The sequence below is a fragment of the Bos grunniens genome, chromosome 4 (assembly GCF_055505025.1).
Source record: "Bos grunniens cultivar Pamir isolate PY7600 chromosome 4, Bosgru_T2T1.0, whole genome shotgun sequence".
NCBI lineage: Eukaryota > Metazoa > Chordata > Mammalia > Artiodactyla > Bovidae > Bos > Bos grunniens.
Genome location: NC_141168.1, coordinates 20492948 through 20509945, shown reverse-complemented (window position 1 = coordinate 20509945; position 16998 = coordinate 20492948). Strand labels below are relative to the sequence as shown.

Sequence of the window (16998 nt, the reverse complement as noted above, 5' to 3'; positions counted from 1 at the left end):
TATTCTTGCCTGGAAAATCGCATGGACAAACGAGCCTGGCAGGCTACAGACCATAGGGCCACAAAAAGTCGTACACTACTGCAGCGACTTAACACACACACAGGTTTAAAATAAGTTTCAACTATCTTTTGGGGGTCTGATTTTGGGTTTAATTGGGTTTAATTGCCAAAGATGGCCAAAACTGTAAATGATGGTTTTATGGCTGAAGATATGGTCGCTCTATAGAGTCCCTGAAATTTTAGGGAACTTCTTTGTGACCTACTATATGGTCAACTTTAGTAAATATTATCTTGTGTAGTAGATCCTTTGATGTAGGCAAGATGGAATTATTACCCACTTTCTTATAAGCAGATCATTGGGGCCCCACAGAATTTTAAATACTTGCCCAGAGTTCCTCATTCAAATTGGACCAGAACTGAGAAATGTGAAAAATGGCAGCATAGGAATTGAAAGCATGGGCGGAGGAGCCAAGATGGCGGAGGAGTAGGACGGGGAGAACACTTTCTCCCTGACAAATTCATCAAAAGAGCATTTAAAAGCCGAGTAAATTCCACAAAACAATTTCTGAATGCCGGCAGAGGACATCAGGCACCCAGAAAAGCAACCCAAGTCTTCAAAAGGAGGTAGGAAAAAACATAAAAGACAAAAAAAAGAGACAAAAGAGGGAGGGACGGAGTTCTGTCCCGGGAAGGGAGTCTTAAAAAGAGAGAAGTTTCCAAACATCAGGAAACTTTCTCGCTGCCGAATCTGTGCCGAGCTTTGGAAGCACAGAGGGCAACATAACAGGGAGAAAAAATAAATAAACAATTAAAACTCGCAGATTGCGAGCCCAAGGTAACTCCCCCAGCGGAGAAGCAGCACAGAAGCCTGCACACGCCATTAGCAAGCGGGGGCTGGGCAGGGAGGCGCGGCGCGGGCTGCATCACTTAGAGTAAGGACCTGGCCTGAATACCCTGAGTGCTATCTGAGCGAAATAATCTGGGCTAGCAAACCAGACTGTGGGATATCTATCATGCGAAAAGCCAGCCCTAACCTAAGACACCGGCAGGCCTGAGCACAGAACAAAGGACTGAACAGAGATAGCCGGCTGCAGACCTTCCCCCTCCGGTGACATGCAGCCAGAGCCGGAAGGGGGCAATCGCAGCCCCAGAGAGACATTATCTATAAAACTGTAAGCGGGCTTCTTTGCTAACTAAAACTTCTTGGGGGTCTGGACGGTCAACATCTGCCTGAGAAGGTGCGCCGGTTGTACACCTAGATAACCGAGTGGCGGGGAGGCGATAAGTCGCAGTAATCGCACTCGTTAAACACCTCATCACTTGAGCTGCTTGGACCTGGGAAGGGCACAAAACGCAGGTCCAACCGAGTCTGCGCCTCTGAGGACTACCCAAGTGCCTGAACCTGAGTGGCTTGGACCTGGGAGGTGCAGGCAGCCCAGGGCTGGCCACAGATGGTTCCTGGCGGAACAACCTAGAGCCTGAGCAGTGTGGGCAGGGAGGCTACACGCGCCGTGAGCAGGGGCAGACCCAGTGTGGCTGAGGCACTGCGAGCACACGCCAGTGTTACTTGTTTGCAGCATCCCTCCCTCCCTCCCCACAGCGCGATTGAACAAGTGAGCCTAAAAAGAAAAAAAAAAAAAAAAAAAAGTGTCCTCCACCGTCCCTTTTGTGTCAGGGCGGAAACCAGACACTGAAGAGTCCAGCAAACAGAAGAAGCTATAACAGAGGGAACCGCCTTGGAAGCTACAGGCAATAGATTAAAACCCTGTGGTTACTACCTACTACATAGGAAGGGGCCTATAGATCTTGAGAAATAAAAGTCGGACCAAGGATCTAGCCAAAAATGAGCTGAACCCACAATACTCACAACAAAACCAGAGAAAGTCCTCAATATATTTTTACTGTTTTTACGATCATTCTTTCTTTCTTTGTTTTTTAATTTTTTAAAAAAATTTTAAGTCCTCTATTATTCCTTTAATTTTCACTTTTATAACCTATTACTTTGCAAAAAAAAAAAAAATCCTATTTTTTTTTCTTCAGCAAACTTCACATATATATTTTTTTATTATTTTTTGACCTTGTTATTTTTTTTTCTTCTTTTCTTTAACATTGTATTTTTGAAATTCCAAACTCTACTCTAGATTTTTAATTTTAGCTTTTTGGTATTTGTTATCAATTTTGTACATATAGTTTTTTAATAATTTCTGTGACTTTTTTTTCTCTCTGTTTCTTTCTCTTCTTCTTTTATATAACATTGTATATCTGAAATTCCTAACTCTACTCTAGATTTTTAATTTATGCTTTTTGGTATTTGGTATCAATTTTGTACCTGTATTTTCTTTATAATTTTTGCGACATTGTTTGTTTTTGTTTGTTTGTTTTCTCTCTTTCTTTTTCTTCTTTTTTTTAACATTGTATTTTTGAAATTCCAAACTCTACTCTAGATTTTTAACTTTTGCTTTTTGGTATTAGTTATCAATTTTGTACCTATATTTTCTTTATAATTTTCACGACCTTGTTTTTGTTTGTTCGTTTTTTCTCTCTTTCTTTTCCTTCTTTTTTTTTTAACACTGTATTTTTGAAATTCCAAACTCTACTCTAGATTTTTAATTTTTGCTTTTATGTATTTGTTACCAATTTTGTACCTTTAAGAACCCAATCTTCAGTACCCATTTTTCACTAGGGAATGAGATTACTGGCTTAATTGCTCTCTCTCCCTTTGGACTCTCCTTTTTCTCCACCAGGTCGCCTGTGTCTCCTCCCTAACCCCTCTCTACTCTACCCAACTCTGTGAATTTCTGTGTGTTCCAGACAGTGGAAAACAATTAGGGAACTGATTACTGGCTGGATATGTCTCCCTCCTTTTCATTCCCCCCTTTTATCCTTCTGGCCACCTCTGTCTCCTTCCTCCCTCTTCTCTTCTCTGTATAACTCCGTGAACATCTCTGAGCAGTCCAGTTGTGGAGTGCACATAAGGAAGTGATTATTGGCTAGCCCACTCTCTCCACTATTGATTCCACCTCATCTCATTCGGGTCACCTCTAACTCCCTCCTCCCTCTTCTCTTCTCCATGTAACACTGTGAACCTCTCTGGGTGACCCTCACGGTAGAGAAACTTTTCATCTTTAATGTAGATGTTTTATCAATAGTGCTGTATAGAAGGAGAAGTTTTGAAACTACTGTAAAAATAAGACCAATAACTGGAAGCAGGAGGCTTAAATCCAAACCCTGACTCCAGGGAACTCCTGACTCCAAGGAACATTAGTTGACAGGAGCTCATCAAACGCCTCCATACCTACACTGAAACCAAGCACCACACAAGGGCCAACAAGTTCCAGGGCAAGACATACCAAGCAAATTCTCCAGCAACAAAGGAACACAGCCCTGAGCTTCAAGATACAGGCTGCCCAAAGTCACCCCAAAACCATAGACATCTCATAACTCATTACTGGACACTTCATTGCACTCCAGAGAGAAGAAATCCAGCTCCACCCACCAGAACACCAACACAAGCTTCCCTAACCAGGAAACCTTGACAAGCCACCTGTACAAACCCACACACAGCGAGGAAATGCCACAATAAAGAGAACTCCACAAACTGCCAGAATACAGAAAGGACCCCCCCAAAATCAGCAATTTAAACAAGATGAAGAGACAGAGGAATACCCAGCAGATAAAGGAACAGGATAAATGCCCACCAAACCAAACAAAAGAGGAAGAGTTAGGGAATCTACCTGATAAAGAATTCCAAATAATGATAGTGAAATTGATCCAAAATCTTGAAATCAAAATGGAATCACAGATAAATAACCTGGAGACAAGGATTGAGAAGATGCAAGAAAGGTTTAACAAGGACCTAGAAGAAATAAAAAAGAGTCAATATATAATGAATAATGCAATAAATGAAATTAAAAACACTCTGGAGGCAACAAATAGTAGAATAACAGAGGCAGAAGATAGGATTAGTGAATTAGAAGACAGAATGGCAGAAATAAATGAATCAGAGAGGATAAAAGAAAAACGAATTAAATGAGGACAATCTCAGAGACCTCCAGGACAATATTAAACGCTACAACATTCGAATCATAGGGGTCCCAGAAGAAGAAGACAAAAAGAAAGACCATGAGAAAATACTTGCGATAATAGTTGAAAACTTCCCCCCCATTTTAGGGGAAGGAAATAATCACCCAATTCCAAGAAACCCAGAGAATCCCAAACAGGATAAACCTAAGGCGAAACACCCCAAGACACATATTAATCAAACTAACAAAGATCAAACACAAAGAACAAATATTAAAAGCAGCAAGGGAAAAACAACAAATAACACACAAGGGAATTCCCATAAGGATAACAGCTGATCTTTCAATAGAAACTCTTCAAGTCAGGAGGGAATGGCAAGACATACTTAAAATGATGAAAGAAAATAACCTACAGCCCAGATTATTGTACCCAGCAAGGATCTCATTCAAGTATGAAGGAGAAATTAAAAGCTCTTCAGACAAGCAAAAGCTGAGAGAATTCTGCACCACCAAACCAGCTCTCCAACAAATACTAAAGGATATTCTCTAGACAGGAAACACAAAAACGGTGTATAAATTCGAACCCAAAACAATAAAGTAAATGGCAACGGGATCATACTTATCAGTAATTACCTTAAACGTAAATGGGTTGAATGCCCCAACCAAAAGACAAAGACTGGCTAAATGGATACAAAAACAAGACCCCTACATATGTTGTCTACAAGAGACCCACCTCAAAACAGGGGACACATACAGACTGAAAGTGAAGGGCTGGAAAAAGATTTTCCATGCAAATAGGGACCAAAAGAAAGCAGGAGTAGCAATACTTATATCAGATAAAGTAGACTTTAAAACAAAGGCTGTGAAAAGAGACAAAGATGGTCACTACATAATGATGAAAGGATCAATCCAAGAAGAAGATATAACAATTATAAATATATATGCACCCAACACAGGAGCACCACAGTATGTAAGACAAATGCTAACAAGTATGAAAGGAGAAATTAACAATCACACAATAATAGTGGGAGACTTTAATACCCCACTCACACCTATGGATAGATCAACTAAACAGAAAATTAACAAGGAAACACAAACGTTAAACGATACAATAGACCAGTTGGACCTAATTGATATCTATAGGACATTTCATCCCCAAACAATGAATTTCACCTTTTTCTCAGGCGCACACGGAACCTCCTCCAGGATAGATCACATCCTGGGCCATAAATCTAGCCTTGGTAAATTCAAAAAAATAGAAATCATTCCAAGCATCTTTTCTGACCACAATGCAGTAAGATTAGATCTCAATTAAAGGAGAAAAACTATTAAAAATTCCAACATATGGAGCCTGAACAACACGCTGCTGAATAACCAACAAATCACAGAAGAAATCAAAAAAGAAATCAAAATTTGCATAGAAACAAATGAAAATGAAAACACAACAACCCAAAACCTGTGGGACACTGTAAAAGCAGTCCTAAGGGGAAAGTTCATAGCAATACAGGCACACCTCAAGAAACAAGAAAAAAGTCAAATAAATAACCTAACTCTACACCTAAAGCAACTAGAAAAGGAAGAAATGAAGAACCCCAGGGTTAGTAGAAGGAAAGAAATCTTAAAAATTAGGGCAGAAATAAATGCAAAAGAAACAAAAGAGACCATAGCAAAAATCAACAAAGCCAAAAGCTGGTTCTTTGAAAGGATAAATAAAATTGACAAACCACTAGCCAGACTCATCAAGAAACAAAGGGAGAAAAATCAAATCCATAAAATTAGAAATGAAAATGGAGAGATCACAACAGACAACACAGAAATACAAAGGATCATAAGAGACTACTATCAGCAATTATACGCCAATAAAATGGACAACGTCGAAGAAATGGACAAATTCTTAGAAAAGTACAACTTCCAAAACTGGACCAGAAAGAAATAGAAAATCTTAACAGACCCATCACAGCACGGAAATTGAAACTGTAATCAAAAATCTTCCAGCAAACAAAAGCCCAGGTCCAGACGGCTTCACAGCTGAATTCTACCAAAAATTTAGAGAAGAGCTAACACCTATCCTACTCAAACTCTTCCAGAAAATTGCAGAGGAAGGTAAACTTCCAAACTCATTCTATGAGGCCACCATCACCCTAATACCAAAACCTGACAAAGATCCCACAAAAAAAGAAAACTACAGGCCAATATCACTGATGAACATAGATGCAAAAATCCTTAGCAAAATTCTAGCAATTAGAATCCAACAACACATTAAAAAGATCATACACCATGACCAAGTGGGCTTTATCCCAGGGATGCAAGGATTCTTCAATATCCGCAAATCAATCAATGTAATACACCACATTAACAAATTGAAAAATAAAAACCATATGATTATCTCAATAGATGCAGAGAAAGCCTTTGACAAAATTCAACATCCATTTATGATAAAAACTCTCCAGAAAGCAGGAATAGAAGGAACATACCTCAACATAATAAAAGCTATATATGACAAACCCACAGCAAACATTATCCTCAATGGTGAAAAATTGAAAGCATTCCCTCTAAAGTCAGGAACAAGACACGGGTGCCCACTTTCACCATTACTATTCAACATAGTTTTGGAAGTTTTGGCCACAGCAATCAGAGCAGAAAAAGAAATAAAAGGAATCCAAATTGGAAATGAAGAAGTAAAACTCTCACTATTTGCAGATGACATGATCCTCTACATAGAAAACCCTAAAGACTCCACCAGAAAATTACTAGAACTAATCAATGATTATAGTAAAGTTGCAGGATATAAAATCAACACACAGAAATCCCTTGCATTCGTATACACTAATAATGAGAAAACAGAAAGAGAAATTAAGGAAACAATTCCATTCACCATTGCAACGGAAAGAATAAAATATTTAGGAATATATCTACCTAGAGAAACTAAAGACCTATACATAGAAAACTATAAAACACTGGTGAAAGAAATCAAAGAGGACACTAATAGATGGAGAAATATACCATGTTCATGGATTGGAAGAATCAATATAGTGAAAATGAGTATACTACCCAAAGCAATTTATAGATTCAATGCAATCCCTATCAAGCTACCAACGGTATTCTTCACAGAGCTAGAACAAATAATTTCACAATTTGTATGGAAATACAAAAAACCTCCAATAGCCAAAGCTATCTTGAGAAAGAAGAAGGGAACTGGAGGAACCAACCTACCTGACTTCAGGGTCTACTACAAAGCCACAGTTATCAAGACAGTACGGTACTGGCACAAAGACAGAAATATAGATCAATGGAACAAAATAGAAAACCCAGAGATAAATCCACACACATATGGACACCTTATCTTTGACAAAGGAGGCAAGAATATACAATGGATTAAAGACAATCTCTTTAACAAGTGGTGCTGGGAAATCTGGTCAACCACTTGTAAAAGAATGAAACTAGAACACTTTCTAACACCATACACAAAAATAAACTCAAAATGGATTAAAGATCTAAACGTAAGACCAGAAACTATAAAACTCCTAGAGGAGAACATAGGCAAAACACTCTCTGACATACATCACAGCAGGATCCTCTATGACCCACCTCCCAGAATATTGGAAATAAAAGCAAAAATAAACAAATGGGACCTAATTAAACTTAAAAGCTTCTGCACATCAAAGGAAACTATTAGCAAGGTGAAAAGGCAGCCTTCAGAATGGGAGAAAATAATAGCAAATGAAGCAACGGACAAACAACTAATCTCCAAAATATACAAGCAACTCCTATAGCTCAACTCCAGAAAAATAAATGACCCAATCAAAAAATGGGCCAAAGAACTAAATAGACATTTCTCCAAAGAAGACATACAGATGGCTAACAAACACATGAAAAGATGCTCAACATCACTCATTATCAGAGAAATGCAAATCAAAACCACTATGAGGTACCATTTCACACCAGTCAGAATGGCTGCGATCCAAAAGTCTACAAGCAATAAATGCTGGAGAGGGTGTGGAGAAAAGGGAACCCTCTTACACTGTTGGTGGGAATGCAAACTAGTACAGCCACAATGGAGAACAGTGTGGAGATTCCTTAAAAAACTGGAAATAGAACTGCCTTATGATCCAGCAATCCCACTGCTGGGCATACACACTGAGGAAACCAGAAGGGAAAGAGACACGTGTACCCCAGTGTTCATCGCAGCACTGTTTATAATAGCCAGGACATGGGAGCAACCTAGATGCCCATCAGCAGATGAATGGATAAGAAAGCGGTGGTACATATACACAATGGAGTATTACTCAGCCATTAAGAAGAATACATTTGAATCAGTTCTAATGAGGTGGATGAAACTGGAGCCTATTATACAGAGTGAAGTAAGCCAGAAAGAAAAACACCAATACAGTATACTAACGCATATATATGGAATTTAGAAAGATGCTAACAATAACCCTGTGTACGAGACAGCGAAAGAGACACTGATGTATAGAACAGTCTTATGGACTCTGTTGCAGAGGGAGAGGGTGGGAAGATTTGGGAGAATGGCTTTGAAACATGTATAATATCATGTATGAAACAAGTTGCCTGTCCAGGTTCGATGCACGATACTGGATGCTTGGGGCTAGTGCACTGGGACGACCCAGCCGGATGGTATGGGGAGGGAGGAGGGAAGAGGGTTCAGGATGGGGAACACATGTATACCTGTGGCGGATTCATTTTGATATTTGGCAAAACTAATACAATTTGTAAAGTTTAAAAATAAAATAAAATTAAAAAAAAAAAATTGAAAGCATGGGCTCCATTCCAAGTACCTGGGTTGCCTCTAGGCTGTACCAGTTACTAGCCATCTGCCAACCAGGAGCTATAATAGTTCTTGCTTCATAGGGTTCTTGGGAGGTTTATGTACATGGCACCCAGTAAACATTCAATATAAGCTGTTATTATTATTACTGTTTTTACTTTGAATCTAGAGTTCATGGTGCATCTTGTACAAAGGAGTCACTCCATTAAGGATTGCATCTTTAGAAATGTTTGCAGCTACTCCTCGGCTCCGCAATTTACATTATAGTCTGGCTCATAACTGTGTATCAGAGATTAAGGGCCAGAAACACCGCAGTTTCAATAGATCATCTTTCTGGGTGTTGCCCACTGAGGGCTCTCTAGTCCATCCAGCAAATTTTGTATTGAGAGCCTACTATGTCTTAGTGCTTCGTTCTTGTTCAAGAGGTATTTTCTGTCTTCGGGACTTATTTATGCCTTCATCAGGGGAGGTACTCGAAAGGGAGCTTTTGTAAAATGAAGAACAGCATCAACAGAAACACTTAAAACCACAGAGTTGGAAGATGGCTGGGTGGTGGGGGAGGGTGTTGGCCTTCCACTTTATGGGGGATTGCCCTAAATAAGCAGAATTATCTAGGCCTCCCAGACTGTCAGGTGCTAATCCCCACAATAATCAGGCTCGAAGCCCTCGGAGCCACAGAATTGACTAGCTGGAGGGGAGGGTGGCCCTGGGCTGCTCACGTGGAAGCCGAGTCCTCTCTCTTTTGTGGACACAAACAGCTGACAGTCTTCAAATGAAGGCGCCTGGTCTGTCTCTGTGCCAGGCACCTGGAAGTAGGCCAACGCTCATCTCCCTTATTGCAGATTCTGTGTTCCACATGAGTCTCCATGAAATTAGCTTTTAAAATCTGTCTTCCGTTTTTGAAACTGTCCAGCTCCTGGCTCCCTCTCTTCCTGTGGGGTGGAGGAACTGTGCAGGGAGTCCTTCTGCAGCATGGTCCCCTCTGCCACCCCCAGAGAAAACATGGTCGATGATTTAGTTCTCTATTCTCACCCCTATTGCAAAGAATGGGATATAAAGGACATTTAGAGAAAAAGAAAAATTTTCAAGATTAAATTTTTTTTTTTTTTTTTGCTGCACCAAACTGCAGGGGAGATATTAGTTCCCTGACCAGGGATTGAACCCACACCCCATGCATTGGAAGCACAGAGTCTTAACCATGGAATTCCTGGGAAAGTCCCAGAGAAGATTTTTATTTTGAAATAATATTAGACTTAGAGAACAGTTGCAAAGATAGCCCAAAACATTTCAGACACACTTTCTTATCCAGCCATAGGACCATGATTAAAAGCACGACATGAACATTAATTACATAATTACAAAACAAACAACATAACTATCAACTTTATTCAGGTTGAACCTGTTCCCCCATTATTGTCTTTGTTCTGTTATAGGATTCAATCCCAGATGCCATGCTGCACTGAAAGGGCCTCGAATCCTTCAACCTGTGGCAGGTCTTCAGTTTTTCTTTGTCTTTCCTGACCTTGAAGTGTTTGAAGAGTACTAATCAGTTGTCCCATAGACAACTTGGGATGCTTTTTCATGGATAGATTGCTATATATTTTTGGGAAATGCTTTGGTCGGAATTGTTTCCCCTTCAAATTCATGTTGAAGCCACACTCACTGTAACTGTTTGGAGACAAGGCCTTTAGGAGATAACTAAGTTTATAAAAGAGGTCAGAGGGGTGAGTCCTTAACTTGATGCCAGGGTGACATGATCGTAATACATTTTATTAGTAGTGTTTTTTCCTCGATCACTGGATTAAGGTGTGTCTGAAGAATGTTTCCACTCTAAAGTTACTGTGTTTCCTTTTGAAATTAATATATGCAATTTTTTTTCTTAAGTTTCTGCCACTAATTTTAAGCATGCAGTGGTGATTTTTTTGCCTGCAATAATTATTACAAATGGTGGTTTTATATTTCCTTCTTTCCTTCCACTTTTCTTAATTGGAATTTTTTGTAAGAAAGATCTATACCTCATTGCCAATTTACTTATTCAATTATTTTAAAATTTGAGGATAAACTCATGTATGTTTACTTTAGTCTGTGGATTACAATTAAATATCATTATTTTATTGTTCAGAATGTTCTAGCCTTGGCCATTGGGAACACGTTCATGGTGGTTTCTATGCTCTTTCATCCTTTCTGAGCACATTCTTTCTTTCTGGTACCACAAGACGCTCCAAGATCATCTCATGTTGTTCTTGCCCAGACCTAGAATCAGCTACTTCTTCAAGGAGCCCTGGTTCCTTTCATTGGAGAACTGTATTTTGGAACCAAGATCTGGTGCTGGGTGTATGTCTGCTACTGGGGTGCCAATGATAAAGAGAGATTTTTTTCCTTATAAAAATGTTTGTCTTTGTTTCCATCTGCCATAGTGCCTAGAATTCTTAGTCTTCTGGAAACCTGTGTGACTGAAAATAAGCCATCCTGCCATATTACAGCTACCTTAGGAATGAACTGTTGCATCTGGAAAGTTCTTCAGTCCTCGGTTAAAATGCAAACATTCCTGGGTTACAGGATGATGTGATAATCTACGCTAGGTAAAAGCAGGTTCCTTGTGAAGGAGGCCCAGGAGTGCCCACTCCCGAGGACACCAGGGGCATAAGATGGATATTGAAGAGGAAGTGGGTGTTCTCCTTCAGTCATTGCAGCTTACTCACGCATTTCTGGAAAGCCACATCCATGCTTTATCCCACCTTTTCACATTCCTAAACTCTATTTTGGGAATGTGCTAAGTATTTTGAGTATTTGGGGTCAGAAAGTTGCTGAGAACTGGCAAAAATATCTCGGGAATCCTTTGATAACCCTTAAAACTTATCTCTTTCCTCTATGTTGTTGTTTTAGTTGCTAAGTCGTGTCCGACTCTTTTGCGACCCCCTGGAATGTATAGCCCACCAGGCTCCTCTGTCCATAGGATTCTCCAGGCAAGAATACTGGAGTATTCTCCAGGGTATCTTGTTCCTCTATAGAGAAGCTATTCTACACCCTGCTCCCCACCCTCTAGCTTCTTTTGGGTTTCACAGGTGGCTCAGTGGGTAAAGAATCCTCCTGTAATGCAGGAGACATGGTTTCGATCCTAGGGAAGATCCCCTGGAGGAGGGCATGGCAACCCACTCCAGTATTCTTGCTTAGAAAATTCCATGGACAGAGAAACCTGGTGGGCTACAGTCTATAGGGTCACAAAAAGTGGACACGACTGAAGCCATTGAGCAAAGCAAAGAAAAAAAAAGGCTCCTTTCAGAATTTTTTCTTTATCTTTGATTTTCTTCAATTTGATGGGCATGGAAACCCACTCTAGTATTCTTGCCTGGAGAATCCCATGGACAGAGAAGCCTGGCAAGCTTATAATCCGTGGGGTCACAAAGAGTCAGACACCACTGAGCAACTAAGCACACACACAGTGTGTGCACACACACACACAGGTGTAGCCTTTGTTGTTGTTGCTATTATTTGCATTTATCCTGCTTGGTGTCTGTTCTCTGAGCTTCCTGGATCAGTGGTTTGATGTCTGATATTAATTTTGATACTACTATTGGTGTTTAATAATTTGGGGAAATTCTCAGTCATTATTGTTTCAAATATGTCTTCTGTTCCTTTCTCCTTCCGATATTCCCATTATGTGTATATCATACCCTTATAAATGTCCCATACCCTTGGATATTCTGTTTTTTTTTTTTTCCAGTCTTTATTCTCTTGCTTTCTGGTTTGAGAATTCTGTTGATAGCAGGCTCGAGCTCAGATTCTCTTCTCAGCTGTGTCCAATGTACTAATGAGCCCATCAAAGGCATTCTGCATTTCTGTTACAGAGGTTTTTTTCTCTCTCCTATCTCTTTTTGGTTCTTCCTTAGGATTTCCATCTCTCTGCTTACATTGCCCATCTGTTCTTGAATGCTGTCTGCTTGATCTATGAAGGTCCTTTAGTGTAATAATTAGAGTTGTTTTAAATTCCTGGCCTGATAATTCCAACACCCCTGCATATCTGATTCTGTGGTTTATCCTGTCTCTTCAAATTGTGTTTTTACCTTTTGGTATGCCTTGTAATGTTTTCTTGCTAGCTGAGCATGATACACCAGGTGAAAGGAAGTCCTGGTAATAGGCTTATCTTTCCTGGTGGCTCAGCGGTAAAGAATCCACCTGCCAACGCAGATGTGGGTTCGATCCCTGGGTCGGGAAGATCCCCTGGAGAAGGAAATAGCAACCCACTCCAGTATTCTTGCTTGGGAAATCCCACGGCCAGAGGAGCCTGGCAGGCTACAGTCCATGGGGTCTCGAAAGACTTGGACGCAACTTAACGACTAAACAATGACAGCAATGTGGTGGTGATGGGTACGGGGAGAGGAGGCGTTCTCTGTCCCATAAGTAGGTCTCCATGTTTTGGGGAGCATGTGCCTCTGGATTGTGAACTTCATGAGTTTTTCTCAGTTTTCTGCTCCCTTCTGAGGTGGGATGAAGGCTAGAGTCAGCTGGGGCTGGGTATATCTTTTCTCCCATGGAGAGCCAGTTGGAGCTGGGTATCCCCCTTCCCCAGGTCAGTTAGATTCTGATAATAATATACCAGTGGGTCAGGCTCTGGTTAACTGGTTTCACCTGAGAGCAGGCCTCACTGAGATGATCAGCAGCTGTGGTCAACTTAAAAATGTTTCCTTTGCTGCCCCTCTCCAAGAGGGAAATCTCAGTGTGTTGCTGGCTGGCCATGACTTGGTCACTCTGTAGTTTTTTAACCATTAGAGTTGTCCACACTGAGCCTCCAACAATACACGTTTCCTAGCTGAGCCCTGGTTGCTGCTGTTTCTTCTCCCAAGTCTCTGCTCAGGTAAGTTGTGACTCCTATATTCTCCTGTCTCTCTAACCTAAGGGCAGTGGTTTGCCCTGTGTTCTCCGCTTTCCAGCAAGATTCAAGAAGTATTGTTGATTTTTCAGTCTGTTCAGCTTTCTACTTGTTGCTCAGTTCAATTCAGCTCAGTCGTGTCTGACTCTTTGCGACCCCATGAACCGCAGCACACCAGGCCTCCCTGTCCATCACCAACTCCCGGAGTCCACCCAAACCCATGTCCATTGAGTCACTGATACCATCCAACCATCTCATCCTCTGTTGTCCCCTTCTCCTCCTGCCTTCAATCTTTCCCAGCATCAGGGTCTTTTCAAATGAGTCACCTCTTCACATCAGGTGGCCAGGATTGTCTTTTCAAAAAATATTCACAACCTTATAAATTGGGAGTTATGTTTTATTTGACCAGGAATTTTTAGGACTTCAAGCCTGGGAGACAGCATCTCAAGTAACCCTGAGAGAACTGCTCGGAGGAGGCAAGGGGATGAGCCAGGTTAGATAAAAGTTTCGCAACAAAGGGCAGGTAGTTTGAACATCGAAAGATTGTTGTTAATTAAAGAAAACCAGATCTCCCAAGTTAAGGAATTTAGTGCTTTTCTATATATGGGAAGAGGCAAGAGTCTGGGCTCACTGAAACCATTCCTTTGATAGGCACCTCAGTAAATGGAGCCAGTATCCTGTTTTCACATCCTGAGTTTCCTCAGAGCTCACTGGCTCATTTTGGAGGGCAGCAATTGCTGATGATGGTGACATCCTCTGTTTACTGATACGGCAGGCATACTCCATTTGTCTAGAGGAGCGCGTGGCTACCCACTCCAGTATTCTTGCCTGGAGAATCCCCTTTGACAGAGGAGCCTGGTGGGCTACAGCCCATAGGATTGCAAGGACTTAGTGAGCAAGCACACACATTCCATTTCTCAAGGGGGAGTGGTGACTTTAAACTCCTTACATATAGACCTGGAAACTGGAAATTCCCCTCTTTCTTCTTTGGCTTCTTCAACCTTCCACACTACACCTCTCCTCCCCTGATCTAACCTTGTAAATATCCAGTGGATGGTCAGAGGTTTTGTATTCTGAGAGTCATGACCAAGAAAATATTTAGCTGTCTGTTCAGTTCAGTTCAGTCACTCAGTCGTGTCTGACTCTTTGCAACCCCATGGACTGTAGCACACCAGGCCTCCCTGTCCATCACCAACTCCCGGAGTTTACCCAAACTTATGTCCATTGAGTCGGTGATGCCATCCAACCATCTCATCCTCTATTGTCCCCTTCTCCTGCCCTCAATCTTTCCCTGCATCAGGGTCTTTTCCAATGAGTCAGCTCTTTGCATCAGGTGGCCAAAGTATTGGAGTTTCAGCTTCATCATCAGTCCTTCCAATGAATATTCAGGACTGATCTCCTTTAGGATGGACTGATTGGATCTCCTTGCAGTCCAAGGGACTCTCAAGAGTCTTCTCCAACACCACAGTTCAAAAGCATCAATTCTTCAGCCCTCAGCTTTTCTTATAGTCCAACTCTCACATCCATACATGAAAAACCATAGCCTTGACTAGACAGACTTTGTTGGCAAAGTAATGTCTCTGCCTTTTAATATACTGTCTGTTAGGGAGGCTAATTCATATGCTTTAGAGAAAGTGGGTAGAAAGGTGGCAGGGGAGGGGCATTGGTAGGCTGACAGCGTTGGAACAGCTGTATTCTTCCTCTGGGCCCTTCCCTGACTCTGACCCTCAGAGTCACAGGGTGGCCCCTGCAGGCTTTCTGGATGCAGCATCTTGGAAGTCTGGATGACTTCCTCGCCCAGCAGAGGTCTCCCTGACCTTGCAGAGGCTTACGCTGTTTGGAAAGCCCCCTGCACAGCTCTATCACTGGAGAATTTGTGACAGCACATTAGTCTGCCCGACTCTGTGGGAAGAAACAGGGACTTTGAATTATCAAGCACCCCTATGAGTAGAGAGGACAACAACTCCCCCACTTGGCATTTTCAGTGACAAATCACGCCTTGGAAAGCTTTCAGGATTCTCAGCATTGGCAAAATCCCGGGGAAAGGAGATCAGTCAACAATCATTTATTTATGCTTTCAAAGGGCTTTTGGAAACACAGGTAACAATGGGGTAGAAGAACAAACCCTGTCATGTATTGTTAAACAGGAAGCCTGATAACGGGGAGGAAGACTCCCCTTTTGGATGGGTCGCAGGGGACTAATAAGGCTCCCTGAAGCTCCAGGCAGGGGCCCAACTAATGACTCCATATGAGGCCATGGGAGAAGTGGAATCTCATTAGTCATTTCTTTAAAAGCAGGCAGATATGACTCCCAAAACAGATATACCTGGAGACAGGGTTTTTTAAATGAATTAAGTAAAAATATTTATTGAAAGTTTATGAAATGCCAGATATGGTGTGAGACTTTGGGGACACAAAGATTAAAACAATGGTCCCTGGCATGTAGCTCACAGCCTACTTGGGTATTTCAGGTCAAGGGCAAAGCATGTGTAAAGGCTACTAGATTAATTAATCTATGAGTACTTATAGAGTATCTGATCCTCTGGGGGGCTTCCCTGGTGGTGCAGTGGTAAAGAATCTGTCTGCCAATGCAGGAGATGCAGGTTCAATCCCTGGGTTGGGAAGATCCCTTGGAGAAGGAAATGGCCATGCACTCCAGTGTTCTTGCCTGGGAAATCCTGTGGACAGAAGAGCCTGACGAGCTACAGTCCGTTGGGTCATAAAAGAGTCAGACACAACTTAGCGACTCAACAGCAACAGTACTTGGGGAGATTAAAAAAAAATCATAGTCCATTTCTCAAGGTGCTTATGAATTGATAGGAAAGGCAAAAATAAATATACCTGGTAGAGTGAAAGGATATTTTAGTGGGACGATAGGCAGCAAGACTTTGAAGAAGGGAGAGGTCAGTGTAGATTGAAGTTTAGAAAAAGTGCTGAAGACATGGTGGGAGATATATTTGTTCAGGGAGAGCGACGTGGGAAAGGGCCTCAGGAGCCAGGCCAATGAATAGAACTTGATATAATGAAGGAATAGGAATCAATGAAGGTTTTAGAAGGGAACAGGGCTTGTATTTGTTTCCTAGGGTTGCCATCACAGAGTAGCCCAAACTGGATTACTTAACACAACAGAAATTTTTTGTCTCATGGTTCTGGTTAGGAATCAAGGCTGTCAGCAGGGCTCTACTCCCTCTGAGACTCTGGGTCTGGGTAGCATCCTTCTTGGTCCCTTCCTAACTTCTGTGGCTTGCGGCTGTCTCAGTCCAGTCTCTGCCTGTGTCTTCACGTGGCATCTTCCTCTCATAGCTAAACCTCTTGTAGGAACAC

At 41.5% G+C, this 16998-nt stretch overlaps 1 long non-coding RNA gene across 6 annotated transcripts in view; it reads left to right on the top strand.

The window, feature by feature from the left end:
- LOC147373740 (uncharacterized) overlaps positions 1 to 16998 on the top strand; it is a 137282-nt gene that overhangs the window by 80403 nt on the left and 39881 nt on the right. The window contains exon 4 of one of the 6 annotated variants that reach the window (XR_015162024.1): positions 10238 to 11248. The exons of 3 other annotated variants lie outside the window; for them this stretch is intronic. This is a non-coding gene — a long non-coding RNA (uncharacterized LOC147373740). Of the gene's footprint in view, positions 1 to 351; positions 8787 to 10237; positions 11249 to 12603; positions 13660 to 16998 lie in introns of those variants that run through there. 2 more of the 6 variants (XR_015162027.1, XR_015162025.1) reach the window with 2 other exon arrangements.